The following is a 9,883-nucleotide window of genomic DNA, read 5'->3' as shown; positions in this document are numbered from 1 at the left end:
TGTCTTTATTGGCAAGGCATATAAAATGTTTTCTCATGCCAACATTGTTGTAAGACTGTTGTAGATTTTTTTTTTTTTAACACACATCAGAAAAGTTTAGCACAGACCAGAGCTGTTGCAAGGTTTTCTTCGTAAACAGTGATATTGTATTTTTTTAAGACACAATGGCTGGGTTTACATGCACGTGAAAATCAACTCTACAGTCATGACTATGACGTTGTATACATCATGAAACAGCGAAAGGTCCTTTTGGCAGCGCGACTTTAAGGGCAGGGTCAATCACGTTCTCACAATAAAAAATAGCTGTAAAAACTCATGTAAACCTGAGCAGGAATCGTGCTTGTGGCTCACGAGATTTCAGCAGTCAAGATCCAGTTCTTCTGACTTAATCTCATGTAATCTCCAGTAGAAAGGCCGTATAAAACACACACACACACACACACACACACACACACACACACACACACACACACACAAAATGTACATTTATGGACTACTTTAACACTAGAACTGCTGCAGTTATACTCATACCTACAACCGCCAACGACAGTCATTATCACAGTACATTTTAAACATCATCAATATTATAATAAAAGACAAACTATCAGATACAACTCAAAAGTTTTATTCAAGCACATCATATCAAACATTTCAAAAGAAACTAGTGTGTAAACAGGTTTATGTACATACAAAACTGTAAAAACAAAACTAGTTTTTAATCTAAAACAAAAGTAACGTATGATTTCTCTTGTGCATGTGTCACTCGCAGCACAGAATCCAGGTTGAGCTGCTGCAGCCTGCAACTTTGCAGTTTTCTGATTTGCTGAAGCACTGTGGCTAGCTTCAAGATGAAATCTCCTGATATTTTCCCCGGTGCATTTCTTGTACCAAACGAAGGAATTGATGGCTGCTAGGTCCAGTAGAGATAACAACAGGCTTGTGTATATATAAAACAAAATAGAATATTGTAGGTTACATTCAAAATAAAAACATGTATTGTAAAAATGCGGTTTTAGTGTTAATGAAATTTCACTTTTAGATGTTCCACAAACACACACACATATAAATTCTAAGTAGTAAAACTTGTACTTAGTAGAAATTATATTTTATAGAATTGTGCGTGCGTGTGTATGTGTGTGTTTTGGAAAGGTAACCAGACAAACAAGTAGCTAATGCGTGGCGTAATTCAGAATGTGCGCGACAACACGTGAATTCATTTCTCTTGTGAAATGTTTTTTATCTTCATGGCAACGCATGAAACTCTCCTCACGATATTCAGAGTCGTTCTTTTCCTACTTACTAAGCAGACACGGGCATTTGAAGCTTCAGTCTACACACAGAGATGCACAAACTAGAATATGACTGGATATAGCAGAGACAATGTCTATGTTCTTGCCACATGGGATCCTCCTTTACACAGAACACTTAGGACCATATTTACCCAGAGAAATATCAATATGTGAGGATACTATCTTGTTCTTGAGCCTATGGCATGTTGTTTGCTGTATTTCTCCTTGATTACTTTGCATTACTGTGTCTTATTTTGAGCAAGTAGCCAGCCTATACACATTATATATGTGCATTAAATCTGACACATTTCAGGGGCTGCAGTATATGGAACCCAGATTCAGAACAGATTTCAATTTTCAATTCAAGGAACTCTTACAGACTTTGAGGGAAACAGTGAAAACCAAATACTATGATAAACCCCATGAGGGCTTCAATTCTAAATCATTTTAACCAGTAAATATTTAAAATGGTATGCCGATTTGTAAAAATTATGTTTCTCTTATGTAAAAACTATGGCCCATTTCCAACCAAATAAAAGGCTATAAAATGTACTGTATATATGTAGATAATGTTATCTACATATATACATGCTTGCTATTGATTTCTGCCTGAGATATTATTGCCAATGTCAAGCTGTTTCATTGATACAATAGTCATTATTAATTCAGAAAGCACAACTGAAAAATGTCCATATCCAACTACTATGGACTAAAGTATCTATTTATTGCTTATTTCTAGATTGCAAAATGCCCTGGCAAGGGTGCTGGACAAACAAATGGTTTGATCAGAGATCTGTGAGTTTTCAGCTCATCACCAATTCAAGAGACTGTAATGTTGCTTAAATCACTGGTGGATTTTCAATTGGGATTTTAGTCACAAAATCCACATTTGTAGGCATGATGCTAATCATATGGTATTATGTACACTGCATAAATTAAGCACAACAACTTATAAACTGTGATAACAACATTTACAAATACTCATTACTACAGACTAAAAATACAGTGAAACCTCACTATAAAGGCCAGTCAAGGGACCAACAAAATGTGCGCTCAATAGGGGAGTCGAAATCCCTGCACTTAAACATAGGAAATTGGGGAACAGGAAGCCCAATATGGGCATCCTGAGGAGACAGGTGGCCGACTTGATTATTTCTTTGATGAGCAAGTAATTCGGCCAAGCAGCAATTTTCATTGCAGATCCTGTTTTAGGACATACCGTGTCACTCATACTACAAGCTCGCTGTCGATATGGCAGAGAAATCAGAAGCAAAAGAGTATTTAGGGACCGGTCAAATCCTTTTGATACATATACAACTCAGAAGGCATATCAGAGTACAGATTGCCAAGAAGGGATATAACTAATTGTCACGGATTGCTCATGTGGTGACATCAGACCAGGAACTGAATGACACAGAGTTGTGCAGTGAATGTGCTTCATGCGCTGGTTTATTAAATGAACAAATACAATGTTTAAACAAAGCACAAAACACTGAACAAAACAAATGGCATGTTGGGCAAAATAAATAGACTGACAAAACAGACAGTGGACGAACCCCAAACAAGTATCGTGCTGGCCTCAGTCGCTGTGCCTGGATCCCTGGAGGCTGCACCAGAGAACTTGGCTGCTTGACGATGATCCTCCATCACTCTCCCTGGATAGCCAGACATCACTTTAGAGTCCCTGGATGTTGCACCACAGTTCCTGGTTGCTCAAGATAGAGTTCTAACTCTTGTTGCTAAGAAACAGTTAAACAATTCCCATTTTTTAGCATGCATAGAAGCTCAGGATCCCATAAATGAATGCATTATTCTGTACCACTTTTGTAATTAAAATAGTAATCCAGGTTCCAGCTTTTAAGATCTTCCTCAATCACAATTGATTCTAACATAAATCCTGAGCAGCTTAGCATTCATTAGGTGTATACTGAAAGGTTTTGACCTGATCATGTTTTGTACTGTGTTGAATAAAAGTTTGGAATTGGTTTGATGAGACAAGGAGGTTCTTGCTTCTACAGCAGTCAAATATCCTTTAAATACTTTTGTTGTAGCACAGTTTTCATCCCACATAACTGGAAATGTGTTTTCCTGGCAGGTGTTCACAATGTCACATGGGTGCAATCAATACCACCAATAACATTGGGAGAACCAGTTAATCTATAAAACCATTTTTGATGATCTCACGTTTGAAAAGGTTATGTGGTGTAGTAGTGTCACGCTCAAAGCTGGTCAGCAGCAGAAATAGCAAACCCAGACTCTGAAAACTGCAATTCAGCGGTTTAGCACACTTTTATTATTTTACAGAACAAAACAAAAGCTTTGAACAACAAACAAACAAACAAATAATTTCAACCAAATAGCACCCAAACACAGCTATCTATAATGCAGATAAACTAACCTCTCTTGCAACACTGTCCAGACTTGGGAACGACTTCACTAAACCATCTCTCCACCCAAACATTTCTTTGTTCTTTTTAGTGTGGTGTCTCTCTCAGGTGGCCAATTGACTGATGGATAGGCCAATCCAGAACTACATTCCTAACCAATCAATTTTTCAAACAACTTCCCCTTAAAAGACACCACACCAATCAAATTTAACTTAATTAAAACCATGTGGCCGTGCAAAAGGTGGCCATCTTGGCTCCAGGCTGTTCCCCTACTCTTGAACGAAGATGGCTGCCAGCCACAAAAACACATATTTTAACCGTGCAGGGCCTCTGCTGTGCCGCAGTTAGGAATAGCACATATACTCAGCTGCCCTTTGTAAAGAGCAGGAATGATGTCAGACATGAGGTCAGGTCATGAAATTCACACTTCAGCCCTGATCTTAACCACTGTACAAAACAGTCTTTGACAAGCAGTTACAGACCTGGTATGTGCATTACCACACATCAAGAATAATGTTGCAATAAGATGAAAAGAAAAAGAAAAAAAACATGTGATCATATGAACTTAATGAAGTTGTTAAATTTAACTAGAGTACTGTACACGACTGTATCCACAGAACAATCGGAAAAATGCAAGACACAGTTATAAAGCCATTAAAATGTCATTCTTCTTGAACAATAAAATGCCACAATTTGGCCATAAGGGAAAAGCAGATAGAACAACATGCTCCCACATGCTTTTATGTCTCTTGCTTTTTTAAAGTCTAGGATTCATTTATGTAACATGTTTTAGTTACCCTGTGCCATTTATTTCTGAGAGTGATCTTTAATTTACACAAAATAATTCTTAAGGGGTGTTATGATCACGGCTGATCTTACCAAGATTTTTTTTCACAACCCAACAGCATTACTGTGAGACAAATTAGGAGATGAATTGTCTGCCCTAGTTTTCAGCAAGGGCAAATTGTAATCAGACATATTCAGTACCTACATTTTATAAAGCAATAAATAAATGAGTTTCTTAGCACAGCAATGAGAACCACCAGCCATGAAACACACAATTGCTGTTTCATATATATATACTTGACATTCTGCGATATTAACACAAATGATTTGATTTCTTTATTTCAGAATTATGTTCAGTATTTGTCACAGAATGTATAGTACTGTAACATAGCTTGTAAGCATATTGCCATGAATGGAAAGGTGAGCTCAGAAATCGGAGGTTATTTTAATTTTACATGTTACATGTGAAACTAAACCACAGGGGAGATGCATATTAGGAAGGCTTTATCTAGTCGCAAAGCACATGAAATTCTAAATATATTAGACATTTCTGATAACAGTTCATTTTAAAGGTGATCATATACCATATATTTGCACAGCAGGGAACATTATCAAAAAAATAGCACAAGTGACTAATTAGTTGGGGTTGTGCACATTATGTTTTGCTTTTGTATTTATTATATTAATTTGGTTTCATTTGCACTTGTTATGTTTCACACTTTATTTTTGTTCATTACCCAAATGGTGGTACTTTTGTTGCTTATTTTGTATTTTTGTATTATGTATTTATTTGTTAAGTATATGTTTTTATTTGTAATACAGCACAGGTGAATATAAGGAGAAATTAGTCCCATTCCCCAATTCCAAATGCAGCCAGGTGTTTCCCATTTGCACCAATTAACTATTATTGACAGTCCATTATAAAAAGTGAACCAAAAGTACAGGAAGGGAGCGTGTGGTTCCATGGGAAACTGAATGGAGGACACAGGATGTTGGCCATTTTGACAGACAGACCTGGATGGTAAACAACAAGGATTGTTTAAAAGGACTACAGAAAGGTAAAGACAAGGCAGCCTGATGGAAGGAAGGACCGGTCAGAAACAGATAGTAAAGCTAAGTATTTATCCTTGAATTCTACTGTTGAAGCAGCGCTTTCTGGATTAAGAGGGCTGTTAATATTACATAGAGGACTGTGTGGCATATGACAAATGCTTCAGAAGTAAAGACTTTTGGCAGAAATATTTAGATTACCAGTATTAACCACTTCAACACCATGACGTACGCATGTACGTCAAATGAAAACCCACTTACAGTACCATGCCGTAGGTGCGTACGTCAAGTTTCCCATTCTATTCTATGATCGGTTTCTCAGTCTAGCATTTCAGGTTTTATTCTCTAAGGCAGTGCTAGTACTGTGGAATGTGCAAATTAAAGTAGGGGGAGGGTCAGGTGACATTTGTATCCAATTGCGTGTCATGTAGCGATTCCAGTCTAGCTGTGGGCGTTTAGAAAACTGAGATATATTATGGTAAGCCATTTTTTTGTTTTATTATTCGTTTTACTTGTTTAGTTGTAGTTTTTATAGTTTTTAGCAAAAGCTAAACATGGCAACGTACGTGGAGAGCGACAATGGGAGTGATGATGATTTCAAAGTTCGTTCTGAGGATTTTGATACCAGCGACCATGATGCTGACTTATCACTCAGCGATGATGATGAAGAGGATGTGGAGCCAAAAACAGCAGGGGACTGGGTGTTTATTACTGATCCCTATGATGATGCCAGTCCTCCATCATTTCATTTTGCACCTGTTTACACAGAACTTGAGAGTTTGCGTTCCCCATTGGAGTGCTTTTTGGCTTTTTTTCCCGAAAAACTAATCACTTACCTTTTGTGACTGTACAAACAAAAGCGCATGCAGCTACTTTACAGGTAAGCCAGCTGCGAACGGGAAGCTGTTTGGTTTGAAATGGCAGTGCTGTGACGAAATACTATCAAAACGCAGTACTGGGTACAAGGAAATAAAGCTGGCGTCTGCAGCAGCCAGATCCATCACAATGCCTGCGCAAAATAGCCCTGTACATGCATTTGTTACTATTCCTCCAACACAAGGGAAGCAGGGACTGCAATAAAGGTGCAGGGTCTGCTATGAAAACAAAATAAAGGACACAATAAAAATGTGCAGTGGTTGTGAAGGCAACCCTGGGTTCTGTTGTATTGAACATTTCAATAAATGGCACAGAGTTGATAATGGCACACGGTTTGTTTGATTTTTATTAATTACTGTTTCATTTTTACATCTGGAGTTGAAGTGGTTAATGGTGGTTTTATGACAAGGTGTTGTATTGCTTCTTTTCATGGTATCCCCCTCCATGACTGACACCCCAGAAGAGCAAACGGGCACCAGCCAAGGGACGGATGGACAGCTCCCCGTACACACCCGAGACGCAAGGTCCTACCCTACCTAAGTTAAGTACCAGTGACCGGGTCGGCAGACCAAATCAGAGTAGGGAGGGCCGAGATCAGGGTGTACGTGGTGAATGACCAGGGACATAGAGGGTGTGTGGAGATCAAGTGCTGTTTGTTCTTCCGTTGCAGGGTCCTGTATCGTGGTGCTGGAGAGAGGGGTACCGAGTCTGAAGGGAGCTAAATACAAGCCTTGCACTGGTACAAACCAACAGATTAGGAGGTTCTTGGATCGGTCACCTTCAACTTTACCTTTCCTTGTTGACTTTTCTACCGGGACAGTGTTTGGTGACTTGGATTAAGTACAGGACCTACAAACTGGGTTTTTCTAGGCCTTTTCAGGCTGAGTGAATATACTGGAACTATCATTTCACCAAACTGCTGCTTGTATTGTTTGGGACTGTGTTGTAATGATATATTATGTGGAGTGGAATAATTGTAATACTAATAGCCCCCTGAAGTCAAAAGTAGCCTGTTAAAATATTTTATGGAAGGTTTTAGTGGTTTTACTTCGTGCACAGTTTTAGGTGTGTGTGTGTGTGTGTGTGTGTGTGTGTGTGTGTGTGTGTGTGTGTGTTTTTTTTTTTTTTAAGAATAGGATTTGTATGGAGATAATGTGCAAGGTGATTGAAAGGGGGTAATTTGCAAGTTGTCTGATTTTAAAATAAGTTTTGTATTTGATTGCCTACATTTTCTATAACAAAGACATCATTATTTTACTTGCTTGTTTAGTACCAATACACTCATTGGGCAGGTCAGTTCGAAATCCAAAACAACTTGTGTGCAAAGGGTTATAAAGATAAAAACCTATACTTACCTGGAATTAACAGTATAGAGGAAACCCTGACATCTACAATTGTAATTAACTTGAAATGGATATCTTGTATACAGTGTCTGAGACTACAGCATGTTGGGTTATCACATGACCTGTGGTTTAAATAAGGCTGAGTGACGCTTTCTGTGTCAAATTACCATGAAGAGGCCTTTGCCTTTATTATTTGTTTATTTAGTAGATGCCTTTATCTAAGGAGACTTACAGAGATATGGGTGTGTGAACTATGAATTGGCTGCAGAGTCACATAAAACCACATCTCACCCGAAAGACGAAGCATAAGGAGGTTAAGTGACTTCCTCAGGGTCACAGAATGAGTGAGACAGGATTTGAACCGGAGACCTCCTAGTTATAAACTCCTTTTTTTTAACCACTGGACCACATAGCCTCAGGTATGAGAGTTTGTTATTTTTAATCTTCAACCACATTCTCATTTTGGTTTTAGTTTTTCTTTACCCTCTAATTTCATGTAATAGATAACCATCATTCAGCTGAGCCTTGTTGTTAAAGGGGGCATTTTCTGTCTGGAGACTGTATATATCACCCTATAGGGCACATTGCTATTGATTTGTCTGTGTAATTTAGTTGTGAAAGATTGAGCCTTGACTCTAAATCTAACAGCATCTCCCATTATACCAGTGAAAAGGATTTATTCTTCAGGATCAAAAAATATATATTTGCTTCTTGAGTTCTTGGTCATGGGCAAGCTTTAATGTTTATAGTTTTTCTAACTGGTTCAGATACTGACATGCATTGATTCTTTGCATTATATATGCAAAATAGGCATTTAATTAATTTGATTAAAGTTGATTTGATTTAAGTGCTCTGGAAAGTGCATATTGGGACAGCATATTTTGTCATCAACTGATCTAGCAAGTGGGGCTCAGCAGTTAAAGTTATTTAGAATTTGTGCAAACTTACTACATCACATTACAGCAAAAAATATTTATTTTCATATATTCAATAAGTAATGTAAAAGTGTCCATTTCTATTAGTCACAAATACCCTTTTCTTAATGACAGCTTTAGTAAAATTGCTAAATATGTTGACCAGCAGCATTAGAATAATTTGCAATTTATGTGTTATTTTCTAAACAGTAAAGAGCCCTTGAGAAACTGCATTGTCATTTAGAAAGAGTCTTGGGCACAGGCAGCAGTACAAAATATTATTATTTGTTTATTTAGCAGACACCTTTATCCAAGGTGACTTACAGAGACTAGGGTGTGTGAACTATGCATCAGCTGCAGTCACTTACAATTACATCTCACCCAAAAGACGGAGCACAAGGAGGTTAAGTGACTTCCTCAGGGTCACACAATGCGTCAGTGTCTGAGGTGGGATTTGAACAAGGGACCTCCTGGTTACAAGTCCTTTTCTTTAACCACTGGACCACACATATTTATTTTTCTTTTTTTTGCAAAAGCTGCTGCTTATACAGTATATAAACCAAAAGTACACGGTAGTGGTCGCAAGTTTTGCATCGCAATATAGAATTAACTAATTCAATTTGTCAGTTTAGTCAAGTACAGTAAAGCCATAAATATTTGCAAGCCGTTTATTTGTGCGTTTTTTGCATATATATAAAAAAAAATTTTGCCATGAATATCAAATTCCACTAACAATACATAGTTCGTATATTGCAACAGGTCACCAACATTTCTGGAGCAAAATAGGTTTTATGGGTGTGATTTGCCAAATATTTTGGTCGCAAATATTTATGGCTTTACTGTACTTGACTAAAAACTGACAAATTGAAAAATGTGACATTCTGAAATCTATCATGAAATACTGTACTACTATTATGACTTCTGGTAGACTTTTGTGATATCATTTTGTAGTTTCTTTGATAACATAATGTTAAATGAAATATCTACAGTGCCTTGCATAAGTATTCACCCCCCTTGGACTTTTCCACATTTTGTAGTGTTACAACCTGGAATTGAAATGGATTTAATTGGGATTTTTACCATTTGATTTACACAACATACTTAACACTTTGAAGGTGCAAAATATTTTTTATTGTGACAAGTTAATTAAACAAAAAAAAAGACATTTGTTGGTTGCATAAGTATTCACCCCCCTGAGCCAATACTTGGTAGAAGCACCTCTGGCAGCAATTACAGCT

This window comes from Acipenser ruthenus, chromosome 14 (genome assembly GCF_902713425.1).
Source record: "Acipenser ruthenus chromosome 14, fAciRut3.2 maternal haplotype, whole genome shotgun sequence".
NCBI classification, from domain to species: Eukaryota; Metazoa; Chordata; class Actinopteri; order Acipenseriformes; family Acipenseridae; genus Acipenser; species Acipenser ruthenus.
Note: the sequence above shows the minus strand (reverse complement) of the source record.